The sequence below is a fragment of the Cryptomeria japonica genome, chromosome 9 (genome assembly GCF_030272615.1).
Source record: "Cryptomeria japonica chromosome 9, Sugi_1.0, whole genome shotgun sequence".
Lineage (NCBI taxonomy): Eukaryota > Viridiplantae > Streptophyta > Pinopsida > Cupressales > Cupressaceae > Cryptomeria > Cryptomeria japonica.
Window position 1 is genome coordinate 694,813,114 of NC_081413.1, and position 17,947 is coordinate 694,831,060.

Here is a 17,947-nt window from a genome sequence, read left to right on the forward strand (position 1 = left end):
AAGATTGTTCAATTAGCTCCAGAACTAATATATTCCACATTTTCTCAATTGACCTCATGTAGGGGCACAACCCCTAGTTGGCCTCTAAGATACTCAAAAGTAGTCTTAGGCAGAGGTTTAGTAAAGATATTTGCTGGTTGCCCCTTAGTAGATACATTCTCCAATAACACATTTTTACTCTGCACTTTCTCTCTTAAGAAATGATATTTTTAACTCAGTATGCCTGGTTCTAGCATGTAACAATGGGTTCTTTGATATATTTATTGCACTGGTGTTGTCACATAAAATATTTATTAGTTCTGTAATCTTCAGCTTGAATCCTTCCAAAATGTGTTTCATCCAGATTGCCTAGGTAAAATTCATATACGCTGCAACATATTCAACTTCAATAGTGGATTGTGATATACAACTCTTCTTCTTGTTTCTCCAAGATACAAGTCTTCCTCCAAGAAAGAATGCACCGCTGGTTGTGCTCTTCCTATCATCAACATTTCCTGCCCAATCTACATCTGTAAAAACCTTCAAATCAAAGTTACATGCATATGGATACCATAATCCATAGTCAATAGTACCTTTAAAATATCTAAATATCCTTTTAGCTTCTATCAAATGTGTCTCCTTTGGATTCTTCTTAAATTTGGCAATTAAACCAACTACATGAGCAATATTCGATCTATTATGAACAATATAATGTAGTTTCCCTATCATTGATATGTACTCCTTTTCATCAACATATGTGGCATCATCCTCCTTCGACAATTTACAACCTATAACCATTGGTGTCCAAACTAGTTTACAGTCACCCAATCGACATGTCTTCAATACCTCTTTCACATACGTAGACTATATGATAAAAATACCACTCTTCATCTACTAAATTCGCAAACTTATGAAGAATTTTATCTCTCCTACAAGAGACATTTCAAATTCACTTTTCATCTCATTTGCAAATTCATCACTCATGTCATCATTGCCTCCAAATATGATATCATCTACAAACACTTCACTAACTAGTATCTTATCTCCTTCAGATTTGAGATATATATTGTTGTCTTCACCAGTTCTCTAAAAACCTATCTTCATTAGGTGTGGATATAGTATTTCATAGCATGCTCTTGGTGGTCACTTCAAACCATATAGTGCCTTGTGTAGTTTACACACCATATCCTTTACAACAGTCAAAACATAACCATCTGGCTGCTTAATGTATACTTCTTCTTCCAGTATTCCATTTAGACATGTTGAATTCACATCCATCTGATATACTTTGAATGGCCTATATGCTGCAAATGCAAGTAGAGTCCTAACACCTTCCAATCTAGCTTTGTTTTTTAAGCTTTGTTTTTTACTACTACTCCATCTTCATTCAATTTATTCTTAAATACCCCTTTAGTGCCTATCACATTTTTATTCACCAATTTGGGTACTAGGGTCCATGTATTATTCTTCTCAATCTGGTCAAGCTCTTCTTCCATACCTTTAATCCAGTGATCATCTTCAAATGCTTCCTTAGCAGTTCTAGGCTCAATAGTTGAGATCATACAAGAATTATCTCTAATTCTTCTTCTGGTTAATACTCTAGCATCTTTATCTCCAATAATTTGGTCATGATTATGATTGAGTCTCACATACCTTGGAATAACATGATCATTATCTTTAGGTTCTTCTTCCTCACTATCATCTTCTTCATCTGTAGAATCTACATATTCTGGTTGAACTGGTACTACATCATTCTCTTCACCAGCTTCTAGTTCCAAAATCAGAATGTAAGGTTCATCTTCCTTTTTCTCCTCATTGGTCTCTCCTAAAACTTCAGGATACTCATCCACTTGGATATCAACACTCTCAATGATTCTCTTTGTCTGGTTGTTGTAACATTTGTAGGCCTTACTCTTGGTGGAGTAACCAAGAAATATTCCCTCATCACTTTTAGCCTAAAACTTACTAACATAGTCACCTCTCTTGATAAAACATTTACTACCAAAAATCTTTAAAAAACCGATATTAGGTGATCTACAATATAAGTATTCATAAGGAGTTTTATCCTTACCTCTCTTTACCAATATCTGGTTCATTCTGTAGATAGTTGTGCTGACAGCTTTTCTCTAGAAATATTTTGCTACACCACCTTGTATTAGCATCATTCTAGCAGCTTCAAAAACTGACCGGTTGTTCTTCTCTATAATAACCTTTCTACTATTGTGTCCTCGGTGCAGAAAGTTGCCTCTTAATTCCATTTTCTTCACAATATCTAGTGAATTCCTCTAAAATAAATTCACCACCTTGATCCGTCCTCAAACACTTTATCTTCTTACCACTTTCCTTCTCAGCTAAGGCCCTGAATGCCTTGAACTTACTAATGTTTTGTCCTTCAAGAATGTGACCCACATAATTCTTGAGCAATCATCAATGAAGATCATAAAGTATCTATCACCTTGAATACTTTTAGTCCTTATTGGTCCATAAAGATCTGTATGAACCAAATCTAACAAATGTTCTGCTGAGAGAGATTTTCTCTTAAAAGATGAGGATGTTATATTTCCTAACTGACATTCCTTACACAAAGCATTCACTAGTTTGTCCAACTGAGGCAAACCTCTTACCAACTAGGACTTGCTGACTTTGACAATGTTATCAAAATTTATATGACAAAATCTTCGATGCCAAATCCAACTATCATCTTTTTTAGCAATTAAATAGTTGTCGACTTTAGGATTTATGTGAAACTAGTTACCTTATGTCTTCTTGCCGGTTGCAATTCACTCACCTTTTCTCCCATAGATTTTGAACATTTCATTCTTAAATTCCAATTGATCACCTCTATCATTGAGTTGAGCTACACTCAACAGATTGTGCTTTAATCATTCAACCCAGTAGACATCATCTGCACTGCTCTTTCCATCAAGAGAAATGGTTCCCTTTCCTTTTACCATGTGTTATCACTATTTAAAAAATGGGCATTCTTGTCCCATAATTGGCTAAGTCTATGAAAATTCTGAGTCTGGTATGGCCTTGTTACCTCTAGATGCTTTAGGTCCAAAGAAGGTTTAGGGTTTAAGTTTTAATCGCTTCAGTGTCTGAGAAAAAACCCTTTATTTCTAATTCTGCATTACTTTATTAACTTAAAAGAAGGGTCCATTTGTCGTGAGAAGTGTCCCCCCCCCCCCCCTTCTTATTTCTTCCTAGGTGGGTCTGGTAGCACATTATTTTTTTGAGCTTTTCCTAAAGTTTTTAATGTCTAATCGGGTGTCTTAACCAGTGAGCAGGTTCCTTTTAATCTAAAGGTGCGCATGATTTCGCAGCCCTAGGATGCCTATGATTTACCATTCATGAAATGGTGAAAGGCGAAAGTGGGTCCGACATCCATCTTTTCACTAAAGTAAAGATTGATCAAGTTCCATTTGATCGAACGGCCCATGCGGTTTCGCTAGACAAAAATGATTGAGATTTAACTTTCATGAAATGGTGAAAAGGAAATTGGCTCTGACATCCAGGCAAAGACTCGGCATAAAAACTGATCAAGTTCCTTTTGATCGGACAGCCCGCGCATTTTCACAAGGCAAAAGTGCACAGATTTTACACTCTATGAAATGGTGCTAAGGAAAGTTGCTCCATATGGTGGCAAAGACTAAAGTTAAAGGCCGATCAAGTTCCTTTTGATCGGACGGTGAGCGCCATTTCGCAGCCCGAAGGTGCTTGAGATATAATCTTCACAAAGTGGCGAAGTGAAATGGCAACCATTTGGTTGGTGTCATGGCAGAACAGGTGGATCAGAGCACGGGCAAAAAGACAAGCTATCAAATGCACGTGGCAGATCTGAAGTGGATCCTGTGAAAGTTGTTTGATGAGTAAGCGAGTGACACATTGGTTTATTTTGCTAGCCGGTTGCCAGGGTGGATGGTGCTAAGTCAGAGGGCCCACTTCATACTGGTTAAGTTAGTTAAAGGGTGGGTATCTCAAGAAAGATCCTATGGTGGGCGCTATTTCGCAGCCCGAAGATGCAAGGTTATTACCATTCATGAAACAATGAAAACCGCTAGCCTTAAGCGATTGGCACGTGGTTAGTGTGGTTGACCGCTAGTCACAGGACAGAATAAAGACCGATCAAGTTCTTTTTGATCAGATGGCCTACGTGGTTTCACTGGGAGAAAGTGCATGATGTTTAGCTTTCGCGAAATAGCAAAAGTGATCTGAGCCCGTCGCTGAATGAACAATAGTCAGTAAAGTAAAAACCGTGCAAGTTTCGCTGGATCTAATGGTTGGCCTGATTTCGCTTGAGGAAGAAGCACAGATTTTAGGCTTCGCGAAATGGCGAAACAAGAAAGTGATGGAAACGCAGACATGTTATGATCCATTGGAGCGAAATTTTTGAATTCATTCATGAATTCAATTCTGAGGTGAGGGACGAAGCATGTGGTATCAATGTTTCAGTTAAGAGCCCGATTGCCATATATACCTTCACATTAATTGAATGTAGGCATCATTTCGAAGAGTTGTTGTGAAAAAGTTGGTGCAGAGAAGAGTTCTTCAAGCTGAGAACAAGTTTTCTTGTATCTTGTTTACCAATTACTTGAAAGTTTTGATTGAATTATGGTTTTGTTCTATTAAAGAATTGTTGTGATTAGTAATTGAATTACTTTCATATCATTGAGATGGCACCCAAAAGAGACCTCATAGGGAAAGTTAATTACTAGGAAAGAGCGATTTGTGATGATTTCTTGGAACAGTTGTCTATGTCCACAAACATAGTAGCTAAGGTTAAGGAACTAGTGCCCAAGGCCCTCGCTTGAAAATAGGAGAAGGATTGTATGACAAGGGTAATTGGCTTAGAGATCCATAGATAGGGTTGTCTGGGTTGGGTCTATTCAAGGTTGGATTCGATATGAGACATTCCCTAGCCCCAATGAACAATATCTGGGAGTTAGATGTAGGTAAGTTGGTAGTCCCTAGAGTGTTCATGGATGTGGATCTCCTAACTCAAATTGCACACAACTATGACCCTATTACTAAAAGTTTTAGGGATATAAATGGAAAAACCCTCATTGAAATAAATGATGATGAGTTCAGAAATATATTTGGGCTCAGTGAGGTGTCCAATTATTTGGAGCCCATTAATTTTAAATCATTTGCTCGGGTCTACAATGCACAGAGGAATCACCTTAGAAATGGGCCTCTTAAAGAATTCTTTGTTAAAATAGGTGGGTTGACTGTTGTAGGACCTAATACCATGGAGTCTTTCTCCTTAAATTTGTTCACTCTTAGAGCCAAAGGATTATATTGGTCACCCTACCAGATTTCTAGAGAGGATGCTGAAGTGAACATGCCAACTCATTACATGTTAATGATAGCCCAAATTTTAAATCCTTCTCTAGCTGTTACATTTGATTATGCACCCTATATTACTGATGCAATCCATGAAGGCTTGATAGGGATAAAAAATGGTAAGGTGGATAGGCCTTTTGGATGGTACTCCCTTCTCATGCATCTATTTCTATTCAAGGGTGGTGACTACTTTGCAAATGGAATGGATCTAGTGAAAGAAAAGGATGGGGAGAAAATGCTAGTTCAGCTATGAAGCACAATGTTGTCATGGGACAGAGAAGATGCTAGCTACTTGAAGTTTGATAAGTGCTTTGCATCCAAGATCAAAATTCTCTTATGTTCAGAGAATCCAAGGGTCCCCAAATCTCTTCTGGAGTTCCTTAGGCCAAAGGAGTTTGCTGAAGGAATCAAAATTGTTCACAATTGGGGTGACTTGTACTTGTACCCTGTTTCCACAGTTTTTAGAGTGTATGGTTTTAGAGGCACTCCATTTTTGTTGCCATATCAGGTCCCACTAAAAGTAGAAATTGCAGAAGTCCTCAAGTAGATTGGAAGTGTCCAAGAGGCAGAGCTATCTAACAAAGGAAAAGAGACCATTTTCCCTACAGTAACAATATCACACTAGTTTGTGATTACCAAAGGAGGAAGGAAGTGCTTTGAGGAATTCTTTCAACCCTACCATTTGTCCACTACAGTGTCAAGATTTTTTGACCCTGAGGATTTCTTTAATAATATGTTCAGGAAGAGAGCAGTATGCAAAGGCAGACCTCACCAATTCCAATTCCCTGAAGACCTTATCAGGAATAAGTTTGATTTGGATGAGCAGGTGCTGAGGAAAGAGAAATGGGTAGCCTATAAGAAGGCTCTAGATTTTGTGCATCAATTTGACACTAGCTATGACCCTTTGTCCAGTTTTTACCCTTTTGAGGAAAAGACAAAATTCTTAATTATTTGTTTTGAAGATGTAATGCAAACATTGAAAGAGAAGAGGGAAGCAGTGACTAAAAAATACCCTGAGAAGGCAAGACTAGTTTTATCTAGGTCTACATCTGCTAAAGCAATCCCTCCAGGTGACTATGTTTTACATAAGAAATCCAAGTATAGCATGCTAGTGCCAACAACAGGGGAGCCTTCTACTTCAAAAGGAAAGAGAAAAATACAAGATGTCATTGACATTCAGGAATCCCTAAAGAAGAAAAGGGTGGGAAAGGAGGTGCAATCTAATGAGCCCTTGTATTCCCCATCTCAATCCCCTATTCATATAGGAGGTGAATAGGCAGCAACTGAGCAATTATTATAGTTAGGGAGTCTTGGGGAGAAAGCCTATACTTATGATGAAATAGAGGATGGAAGGCCTCAAGAGCCAGAAGATGTCGAGATGAACATAACCACCAATGAGTTCAAAGGCTAGGAACTAGATCCTGCCATTAAATAGGCCAGTGAGGAATTCTTAGTTGATAGCAATTTTGTCACCTCAGGAGCTTTCATGCAGTTTGTGTGGAAGCAGAATATTGATAGGTTTAATGCCAGACGTGAGAAGAGGAAAGGTGAGAAGCCCCACAAGGATGCATCTGTGGTGGAGGAGGAAATAAAGCAAGAAATGGTCACTCAGTTTAAGACCATCACTCCCGAGCAAGGAAGGGAGATGGTAGCAAAGGTTTGTGTACTCATCCTCCCTAAATGGGATATAGCAAATGCCATGGTTCTAGAGGTAGTCAGGAAAGAAACCAAGCCCATGGAAGGAGTAACCTTCCGCAAGGATAATGCTGCTTTGGTCATGTGGTCTCTGAAAAGAGATGAAAATAAAAAGAAAAAGGATACCCTAGAGTCAAGCTACCTTGGAGGTATGATAGTGAAGAGAGTGCAAAATACTGGAGTGGTGGAGGTTGCTAGCACAGTCTTATAGACTGCAAAGTTCAGTGTTGCAGTGGGAAAGAAAGAAGTAATGGAAAAGGTAGTTCTCCAAACTAAGTTAGAGATTGTCCTGAAAGCTTACAATGATGCCAAAGGAGAGGTAATGAGTCGAGACACTATTATTGCTAATTTGAGAAGCCAATTGGTAGGTCAATACCATCGAGGTGAGTCCTCAACATTGATGATTGCTTCTTCTCCTGCACAACCTCTCTCTACTAGCCCTATCATTGAATTTCCACCTTCTCCTGCACCTTCTAGTTTCCAATCAGTTGAGATCACTCCTCAGGAGTCAGAGAAGCTAAAATAGGCTCAAACCCTATTTGCAAATAAATATGAAGAGAGAGTGAGGGCCACAATTTTGAGTTTTGCTGACACTATAGGATCATCATTGGTGTATAATAATATGAGTAAATTTTTGGATATGTGGAATGAGAAAAATGGAGACAAGGTTGTTCTAATGCCTATTTTGTATAAGTGGAAGCCTAGGGAGGAGGACCTAGAACTCATATGTTTATCTTATGATGAGGAAGGGGTTGACCACATTATCAAATCCACTTGTGAAATGACAAAGGACCTGGCAAAGTTAGCAAGAGTGGATAATGTAGAAAGGAAGATCAACTTGTACAAGAAAGAGTACACTGAGCAAGTGTTTGAATTATTTCCTAGAGGTTTTGCCAGTCCAGCTCAATTGAAGGACAAACAAGTATGGCTTAATGAATTAGAAGCCATTCTATCATTAAGAATAAAGGTAATCATTAGCATAGATGATACCTCCCTATTTATCAGAACAATTGAGGAGATAGAAAAGATTAAATCACACTATGGTTTCCTAAATACAGAGGTAAATAAAATGAGGAACTCTTGGAAGAGATTAGCCAAGACAAAAGGGAAAGTTTTTAACTTCTCATGGCCTACTGATGATGTGTACCAGGAGTGGAAAAGAAAGTATACTGTGCTAGATGCAAAGGTTCAAGAATAAGTCGCAGAATGAAAACCGCGGGAAAGGAGCCATTAGCAAGTGGAAAAGATTTGATACTTCTTGTTCAAACAAGAAGTTTGTTGTAACAAACCTTTTGAAAATGTCCAAAGCTTGTATGCATCCATGCTATTATAAATGGATACCAAGACTAGTAAAAAATGATCGCAAGAATTTGTAAAGAAACTCTGTAGAAATATATCTGGGATTTTCTAGTTTTATAGAGAATATTATGAGTTTTGTAATCCTTTTCAAAATTTAATGTCAATATACAGACCATGAACTTTTGAGCTTAGAATTTGTGTTGTCTTCTGGTTTTCTTTCAATAATTTTCTGGTTTCAACTTGGGTAATCTAAGGTTATTCATTTGAACATGGATTGTAATGCAGTCCTTAATAGATGTGTTTCTTAGCTTTTCTCTTCAAGATGGAAATTAAATTAGGAAATATCTCTATCAATAGGTTACTTTGTTGGAGACTTTGAATTTGATGAACAAAGTCTAGTCCAATAAGGAAAAGCTCTCATATATGTCAGGCATGTATGGGTTTGATAGAATGCGAGGTGATTAGATGTATGGAGACGTTTAATTGTGAAATCCTTGTTTAACTTGGATGACTTTGTAGCCTAGACAAAGCACTGGTATCAGTTGTAGCTATCTTTCTACATTTCTTGTACATCAATACTGAACATGAGTATAAGCTTTATTTCATTATTTCAGTTTGTGTTAAGGCGATAGGATTCATTGGTTTTAGACTGGTTTACTATGGATCTGTTTTAAATGTGTGAATTCATTCACAAGAGGTATACCCGCCTAAAATCTGGATAAGTTCAAAGTGTAGAAGGTTCTTAAAACCTTGTCACATGTTGCTCTAAGGTTCTTTTTCCTTGATCTCTCAATATGCAGACAAAGTTATTAATTTCTTACAGGGGATAAAAAGGGAATCAGAATTTGAGAAGAACACCATGGAGGGTGAGTCATTTCCAAATCTCACAACTCCTCCATCAAATTCCTTAAAAGTAATAAATTTACTCTGGTCACTGGTCATGTGGTGTGAATAACCACTGTCTATGATCTAGTCATTAGAACTATCCATGTGAGAAACCAATGTGTTCTAATCAAATGTCTCCTCTTTAATGGCAACAAAGACAATGTCTTCATTAGCATCTCTCACAAATTCCTCATCAGTGATACCACCATGAACTGCAATGAGACAATCTCTTTTGCCTTTCCCTTTGTAGTTCTTGTACTTCTCATGCTTATGCTCATTGTCACCATTAGGAGAGTTAGTTGCAATGTGTCCAATCTTGTTACATGAAAAACACTTCAAAGGTAATTTACCTTTGTACTTATTGGTACCTCTAGGAAACTGCTTGGCCAAAAATGCTTCAAGCTCGATCACGTTGTCTTCATCATCAACTTCTCTACTAGATCTAGACTCATAATTCTGACTAACATCTCTTCTTTTCCTCATAGGTGGATTAGAAACTGAAGCTGTAAAAGAATTTTGGATTTGTGAGAACTACAATAACAACCATTTAATTCAAATGGAGTAAGTTTACCAATGATGGAGTCAAGAGTTACCTTAGTTTTATCAATAGACTTTAGCTCCTAAATGGTTGCGACTCAAATAGCGTAGACCGATAGAAAGGTTCTCAACACCTTACTAACCACTATGGCATCCTCCACTTTACCACCATCACTCTTGATCTCACCAACTATCTCCTTGATCCTCTGACCATACTGTTGAATATTTTCACCTTCATCCATCCACATGTCATCAAATTTACCTCTCAGACTTTTTTCTTTGGCAATCTTCGCGTGCTCATCACCGCTATATATTTCCTCAAGTTTCTTCTATACATCATAAGAAGTCTCAAGACTATGGACATCAACATACTCTGAATATGAAAAAGAATTGATAATGGCCTAAAATGCTTGATTATTTTCTTGTTGCTCCTTCTTTTGATCATTAGACATAATCCCACTAGGTGCAACATATTGAGTAACAACATGTTACCAGTATTGACTTCCTAGACTCTTGATATAGATTTTCATCCTAGCACTCCATATTTTGTATTTTTCCTTATTAAACTTCAAACCTTCTTTCTTCATCATTTTTTTCAATATCTTTACATCAAGTTGTTAGGCTTAGAAACTAGAGGACCTAAAATGCTCTCATACCAATTTATGGTATGATAAATCAATAAGGATCGAAACAACTACTAAGATGGGGGGTGAATCAATAGATGGAAAACTGACTAAAATTTCACCAAACTTAATAAAAATCTCACAAGTCAATCTCAGAACTAATTGGTTCAAACACTAAATTGCAAACTACAATATCATTTTCAAGTATACCGGTTGACTGTCATAACAGAATAACAACTCTGAATCTCTGAAAACCTTTTAACAAAAACATTCAAATACTTTACTAACAATAGTAAAAGCACATCTCATATTACTATTGGTCATGTTATCACATCTAAGTGGATTTAGCAGTCAAGCAAATTAACCATAGCAAACATAAGCACAAAAACTATTCACCACCTGACACAATGGTTTTGATGTGGAAACCCAAATGGTAAAAACCACAGTCGGGATGAATACCCACAAGTATTCTGAACTCTTCTGAAGTTCACCCTATTAGGAACCAAGCCTGTTAAAGCATTACAAAAGGTCTTGTTAGGAAGAGATCATGTTAGGGGCCACCCAGTTAACGGACTGACTATAATGCACTATTAGAAGCAATACCGTGTTAAGAGTAACCTCGGTAGATAATTTGAAATCCAAGATAATGGATCACCAAGTTAGAGGATTTAGATAACACTAAGCCTGTTAAAACCTACCTGGTTAAGCAATTTGACTGTTGTAATTATTAGAGAATGGCAGGGGTTTCTTGATCTGGTGACTAGCACTACTTTTCTTGTTCAGATCCTTTGCATGCTTCTATCTGCCTTCACACATACTACAGATACACCTTCTGGTTCAACAACTAATCACATGCACACTTAACCAAAATTGTCACCACTACAACAGAACAACTCATTGACCTTATAAGCAAACCAATAGGTCGGTAACACATCATAAACCTAATATCTCATAGATTTTAAAAATAAATCGGTTCAAGTATGACCATTAGATTACATAGAAATAATTACACATTAGTCAAGACAACCTCAACCTCTTCTTTAACATCACTTCATTGATTCCTGTAACTCATCACGTAGTTTCCACTTCATGCAATGTACTCGCTCATTCCCAAGATAAATCCATTATCTCTACATGCCAAAAACCATTTGAAACTCTTCACATACAACATGCATATGTGGCATAACCATTATCATTCATTATTTGACCATAAAATAATACAATCAATCCACCAAGCTCCATCAATTAGGGTTTTGCACATCACTAGGCAAAGTTATCGGTTGATCTCACTGCTTCTCAAGTAATGTGGTTTCCTTCAATATCTCACCTACCTATTGCAAAAAAACATCATAACAACATCATTACTGGTTATAATTGACATCAATGATATCATAATAGTTCATCAATGCAATCTTCATGCAGATACCAACAATCTCCCCCTTTGGCATTGATGGCAATACAAATATCAATACATTTGATAGTGATGATTGAGAGTAAAGCACATACACAAGTATAGGAATCATAGTTTACATTTTGCCATGTACTCTCCTTCAACTGAGTCTCCATGTCTTGAGCTGGTAACTGGCCATAGATCTTTTCTCTATCAATCATACAATTCTTCTCCCCATAATCATATAGTTCTTCTTTCCCTTTGACAACAATGCCAAATTGAGAGAAAAACATGCAGTGTCATACTTCACTGTTCTGCATCAACAATCTACAACTTGATGATCTCCATGTGGAATAAGTCCACTCTACACCAATCCTACTTCAAGATTCTTCAATTAGCTCCAAGACTGATGTATTCCACATCTTCTCAATTGACCTCATGTAGGGGCACAACCCCTAGCTGACCTCTAAGAAACTCAAAAGTAGTCTTAGGCAAAGGTTTAGTAAAGATATCTGCTAGCTACTCCTTAGTAGATACATGCTCCAATAACACATCTTTACTCTGCATTTTCTCTCTCAAGAAATGATATTTCAGCTCAATATGCTTGGTTCTAGCATGTAACATCGGGTTCTTTGAAATATTTATTGCACTGGTGTTGTCACATAAAATCTTTACTAGTTCTATAATCTTCACCTTGAATTCTTGCAAAATGTGTTTCATCTAGATTGCCTGGGTACAATTCATATACGCTGCAACATATTCAGCTTCAATAGTGGTTTATGATATACAACTCTTCTTCTTGATGCTCCAAGATACAAATCTTCCTCCAAGAAATAATGCACCACTGGTTGTCCTCTTCCTATCATCAACATTTCTTGCCCAGTCTGCATCTGTATAAACCTTCAAATCAAAGTTACTTGCATATGGATCCCATAATCCCTAGTCAATAGTACCTTTCAAATATCTAAATATCCTTTTAGTTTCTATCAAGTGTGTCTCCTTTGGATTCTTCTGAAATTTGGCAACTAAACCAACTGCATGAGCAATATCTGATCTGCTATGTACAACATAATGCAGTTTACCTATCATTGTTTTGTACTCCTTTTCATCAACAGATGCAACATCATCCTCCTTAGATAGTTTACAACTTATAACCATTGGTGTCCCAATTGGTTTACAGTCACTCATTTCAAATGTCTTGAATACCTCTTTCACATACTTAGACTACATGATAAAAATACAACTCTTCATCTACTAAATTTCCAAACCTATGAATAATTTTATCTCTCCTACTAGAGACATTTCAAATTCACTTTTCATCTTATTTGTAAAGTCATCACTCATGTCATCATTGCCTCCAAATATGATATCATCTACAAACACTTCAATAACCAATATCTTAGCTCCTTCCGATTTGAGATATATATTGTTGTCTTCACTAGTTCTCTAAAAATCTATCTTGATTAGGTGTGAATGTAGCCTTTCATACCATACTCTTCCTACTTGCTTCAAACCATATAGTGCCTTGTGTAGTTTACACACCATATCCTTTGCATCAGTCAAAGCATAACCATCTAGCTACTCAATGTATACTTCTTCTTCCAGTATTCCATTTAGAAATGTTGACTTTACATCCATGTGATATACTTTGAATCCCCTATATGATGCAAATGCAAGTAGAGTCCTAACACCTTCCAATCTAGCTTTCTTTTTGACTACTACTCCATCTTCATTCAATTTATTCTTGAATACCCCTTCAGTGCCTATCACATTTCTATTCACCAGTCTGGGTACTAGGGTCCATGTATTATTCTTCTCAATCTGGTCAAGATCTTCTTCCATATCTTTAATCCAGTCATTATCTCTCAATGCTTCCTTAGCAGTTCTAGTCTCAATAGTGGAGATCATGCAATAATTCTCACTAATTCTTCTTTTGGTTAATACTCCAGCATCTTTATCTAAAATAATCTAGTCAAGATTATGATTGAGTCTCACATACCTTGGAGTAACATGATCATTATCTTCAGTTCTTCTTCCTCACTATCATCTTCTTCTTCTTTTGCAGATTCTACCTGTTTCGGTTGAACTGGTACTACAAATTTCTCTTCACCAACTTACGCCTTCACCAGTTTTGGTTCCAAAATTAGAATGTAAGATTCATCTTCCTTTTTCTCCTCACTAGTTTCTCCTTAAACTTTAGGATACTCATCCACTTGGACATCAACACTCTCAATGATTCTCTTTGTCTAGTTGTTGTAACATTTGTAGGCCTTACTCTTAGTGGACTAACCAATAAATATGCCTTCATCACTTTTAACCTCAAACTTACTAACATAGTCACCTCTCTTGATAAAACATTTAGTACCAAAAATATTAAAATAATTGACATTAGATGATCTACCATACCAATATTCATAAGGAGTTTTATCCTTACCTCTCTGTACCAATATCTGGTTCATTGTGTAGACAGCGGTGCTGATAACTTCTCTCTGGAAAGTTTTTTCTACGCCTCCTTGTATTGTCATTGTTCTAGCAGCTTCAACAACTGATCGGTTGTTCCTCTCTACAATACCATTCGGTTTGGTGTCCTCGGTATAGAATGTTGCCTCTTAATTCCATTATATTAACAATATGTAGTGAATTCCTCTGAAGTAAATTCACCACCTTGATACATCCTCAAACACTTTATCTTCTTACCACTTTCCTTTTTCAGCTAAGGCCCTGAATTCCTTGAACTTAGTATAGGCTTTTGTTTTTTCCTTCAAGAATGTGACCCACATCATTCTTGAGCACTCATCAATGAAGATCATAAAATATCTACCACCTTGAATAATTTTAGTCCTTATTGATCCACAGAGATCTGTATGAACCAAATCTAACAAATTTTCTACTGAGAAATATTTGCTCTTAAAAGTTGAGGATGGCATCTTTCCTAGCTGACATTCCTTACACAGAGCATTCACTGGTTTGTCCAACTGAGGCAAACCTATTACAGATTGGTACTTACTGACTTTGACAATGTTATCAAAATTTATATGACAAAATCTCTGATGCCAAAGCCAACTATCATCTACTTTAGCAATAAACAGTTGTTCACTTTAGGATTTAAGTGAAACAGGTTACCTTTTGTCTGCTTGCCAATTGTAATTAGTTCACCTTTACTCCCATAGATTTTGCACATTCCATTCTTAAATTCCAATGGATAACCTTTGTCATTGAGTTGAGATACACTCAACAAATTGTGGTTTAATTCTTCAACCTAGTAGACATCATCTGCACTACTCTTTCCATTAAGAGAAATGGTTTCATTTCCTTTTACCATGCAGGGTGAGTCATTTTCAAATCTCACAATTCCTCCATCAAATTCCTTCAAAGTAAGAAATTTACTCTGGTCACCGGTCATGTGGTGTGAACAACCACTGTCTATGATCTAGTCATCAGACCTATTCATGTGAGAAACCAATGCCTTCTGATCAGATGACTCTTGTTTAATGGAAACTATATATGGTGAAAATGGATAACAACAATATTGAAAGAATAAATGAATTCAACCACAAAACCCTAGCCTAACAACAACAAAGATCCACCATAACATATGAAGATTACCTAAGACAATGCAAATCAAATGAAATCACAAAGATTATACCATCACATGTCCAATAGGGTTTGGATCTTCATTCTTCCTATCTCCATTGATCTTGCTTGATATATTTGCTCTCAGATTTTATATGTGCACAAGAGCTCAACAAAGAACGAAAATGTAGTTGCAAGTAGGCTTGATTGCATATGAAAGTTCGAAAGCATAGTCAGGGTTGAATGCATAGCGAGCTAGTTAGGGTCTCATAATGAAGGAAGCATCTCCTTATATAGAAGACACTATATGAAATGGAGGGATAAGATTGAGAGGTGTAAAAGATAAATGGTCGGCTATGATTAAAGGGTAGGTAGAGAAAATAATAAAATAATGAGAGGGTAGGTAGTGTATGAATTAAGAGATGAATGACATGTGTCATAAGTAGAAAAGGTTAATGAATTAATTAAATAAATAAAGATTTATTTAATTAATAGAAGAAGTGGGATCAATTAAATAAATAAGATATTTATTTAATTTAGGAAAAGGATAATTTAAATAAATAAATGTATTTATTTAAATGAGAAATAAGGCTAGAAGAGGATAAATGAATTAATTAATTAAATAAAGATTTATTTAATTAATAGAAGAATTAGGCTAAAATAACTAAATAAATAAAGATATTTATTTAATTAGACATGACAATTTTAGGTGTCTACATTTTGTCCCTCTTTGAGACAATGCAGCTTGTCATGTTGTTTCAAAGAAGATAAGATGAATGATACAAAGTTGCCCCAAGATGGGAATGATATGCCCCCTCGAGAGATTGGATGAAAATGTCTGAAACGATCACAGAAAATCTCTCGATAAGAAAGAAAGGCTAGAATGGACTGACCAGATAAAGTGACAAAGTCACGGGATAATGAAGTCTAACTCGGGAAATGAGGGCTAGGGCTAGGGTAGTCTATAAGATAGACCATGAGGGAAATACATCCTCATTGTCATCCACACATCCAAGAGATCAGAGTGTAGAGAGAGAATAGAGCAGCACTAGTTAGCAGCGATGGCATTGGTTCACAGATTCAATTACGTTCGTCGATTTCAGAGGCCAGTAGATGCAGGAGAGTCGGTAAGTACCACAAAACCTCCTTGTACTCTGTTGCAATAAATGTTGTCATTAATGCATGCTAGGTAGCGCAATAAATGCATTTTAGAATATGTCAAACAAGGTCAAAAAATGATTAGGCACATCTATGTTTGTGGCAGGCGCGTCTGTGCAATATGTAAGTGCATTTATGTTATGAAAGTGCGTTTATGTCTTCTAGGTTAAATCAGCAGTTCTATGATGAACATATGATGTCAATTGGATAAGCTGCTGAGAGGATACACTCAAGCAGGTCCTCTAGGGAAGACTAGGATAGATCAAGGTACTTTGTGATGAATAGTGAGTACCAAGACATAGTACTTTGTAATGAACAGGGAGTACTAAAATAAGAGCAACACTTTCTGTTGAACAGGGAGTGCAAATATGAGTAGAACTTTGTGATGAACAAGGAGTGCTAAGACATAGTACTTTGTGATGAACAGTGAGTGTCACTAGGATATAGTATCATAAGCACTTAAGATAAAAAGAAGCATTTTGTGATGAACAGGGAATGCCACTTTGACTGACATAGTTGATTTGCTTGACTGTAGGAGTAATTACCTATGCTGGAGTCATGAGAGAGATTCCCGTCGACACAGAGGTTACAACCAGAGCTGACATTTGAGGACCGAGCTGCCATTGAGGTTACGGGTCTGCGATATATTCTGTATGTGCCTGAGTTTTGGGTGAATATCAATTGCTGACTACATTAGCTGAGAGATGGCACTTAGAGACTTGTAGTTTCCATTTGCCAATGGGTGAGATGACAATCATCTTGGAGGATGTTTATAGGATACTGAGGATATTGATCAATGGGGAGTTGGTTCCTACAATCGAGACGAAGACAAGGAGGCATTGAGATGAGTGTTCTGGGATCTGGGACTAGAGATGAGGGCGGGACACATGGCATGGGACATGATGATAGCAATAGGATTGGCGCTACCAGCAGTGCTAGGAGGAGTGATTAGTGGGTTCCTATGTCTAGATAGGGCGACATGAGGGTTGGCTATGTAGCCATATGTATTTTGACATCATTGTATCATGACACATGTGATTTTGAGATATATATGAGATGATTCATCTTTGCAGAAGCTATATGCATGTGTACCTATGTGATGAGATGTTTCATGATGTATGTTTCTATGTGATGAGATGTTTCATGATGTATGTTTCTATGTGATGCTTATGATATGGATGCAAATATGTACATGAGGAAATGCAATATTTTTATTTTTCTATGTTTTTATATGTTATGCAAATGCAAATGTGAATGTATGAAATGCAGATGAATATGATAATGTAAATGAAGAGATGCATGATGAAAATGTAGAATGTTCTAATATGTGTTGTGTGCAGGATTTGATGCAATTGTGATATCTGTATGTATGTATGTATGTATGTATGTATGTATGTGGTAATGCAGGTGCAAACTACATGAGATGCAAATAGTTTTGGTGTGTCATTATACTCAGTCATGTGAT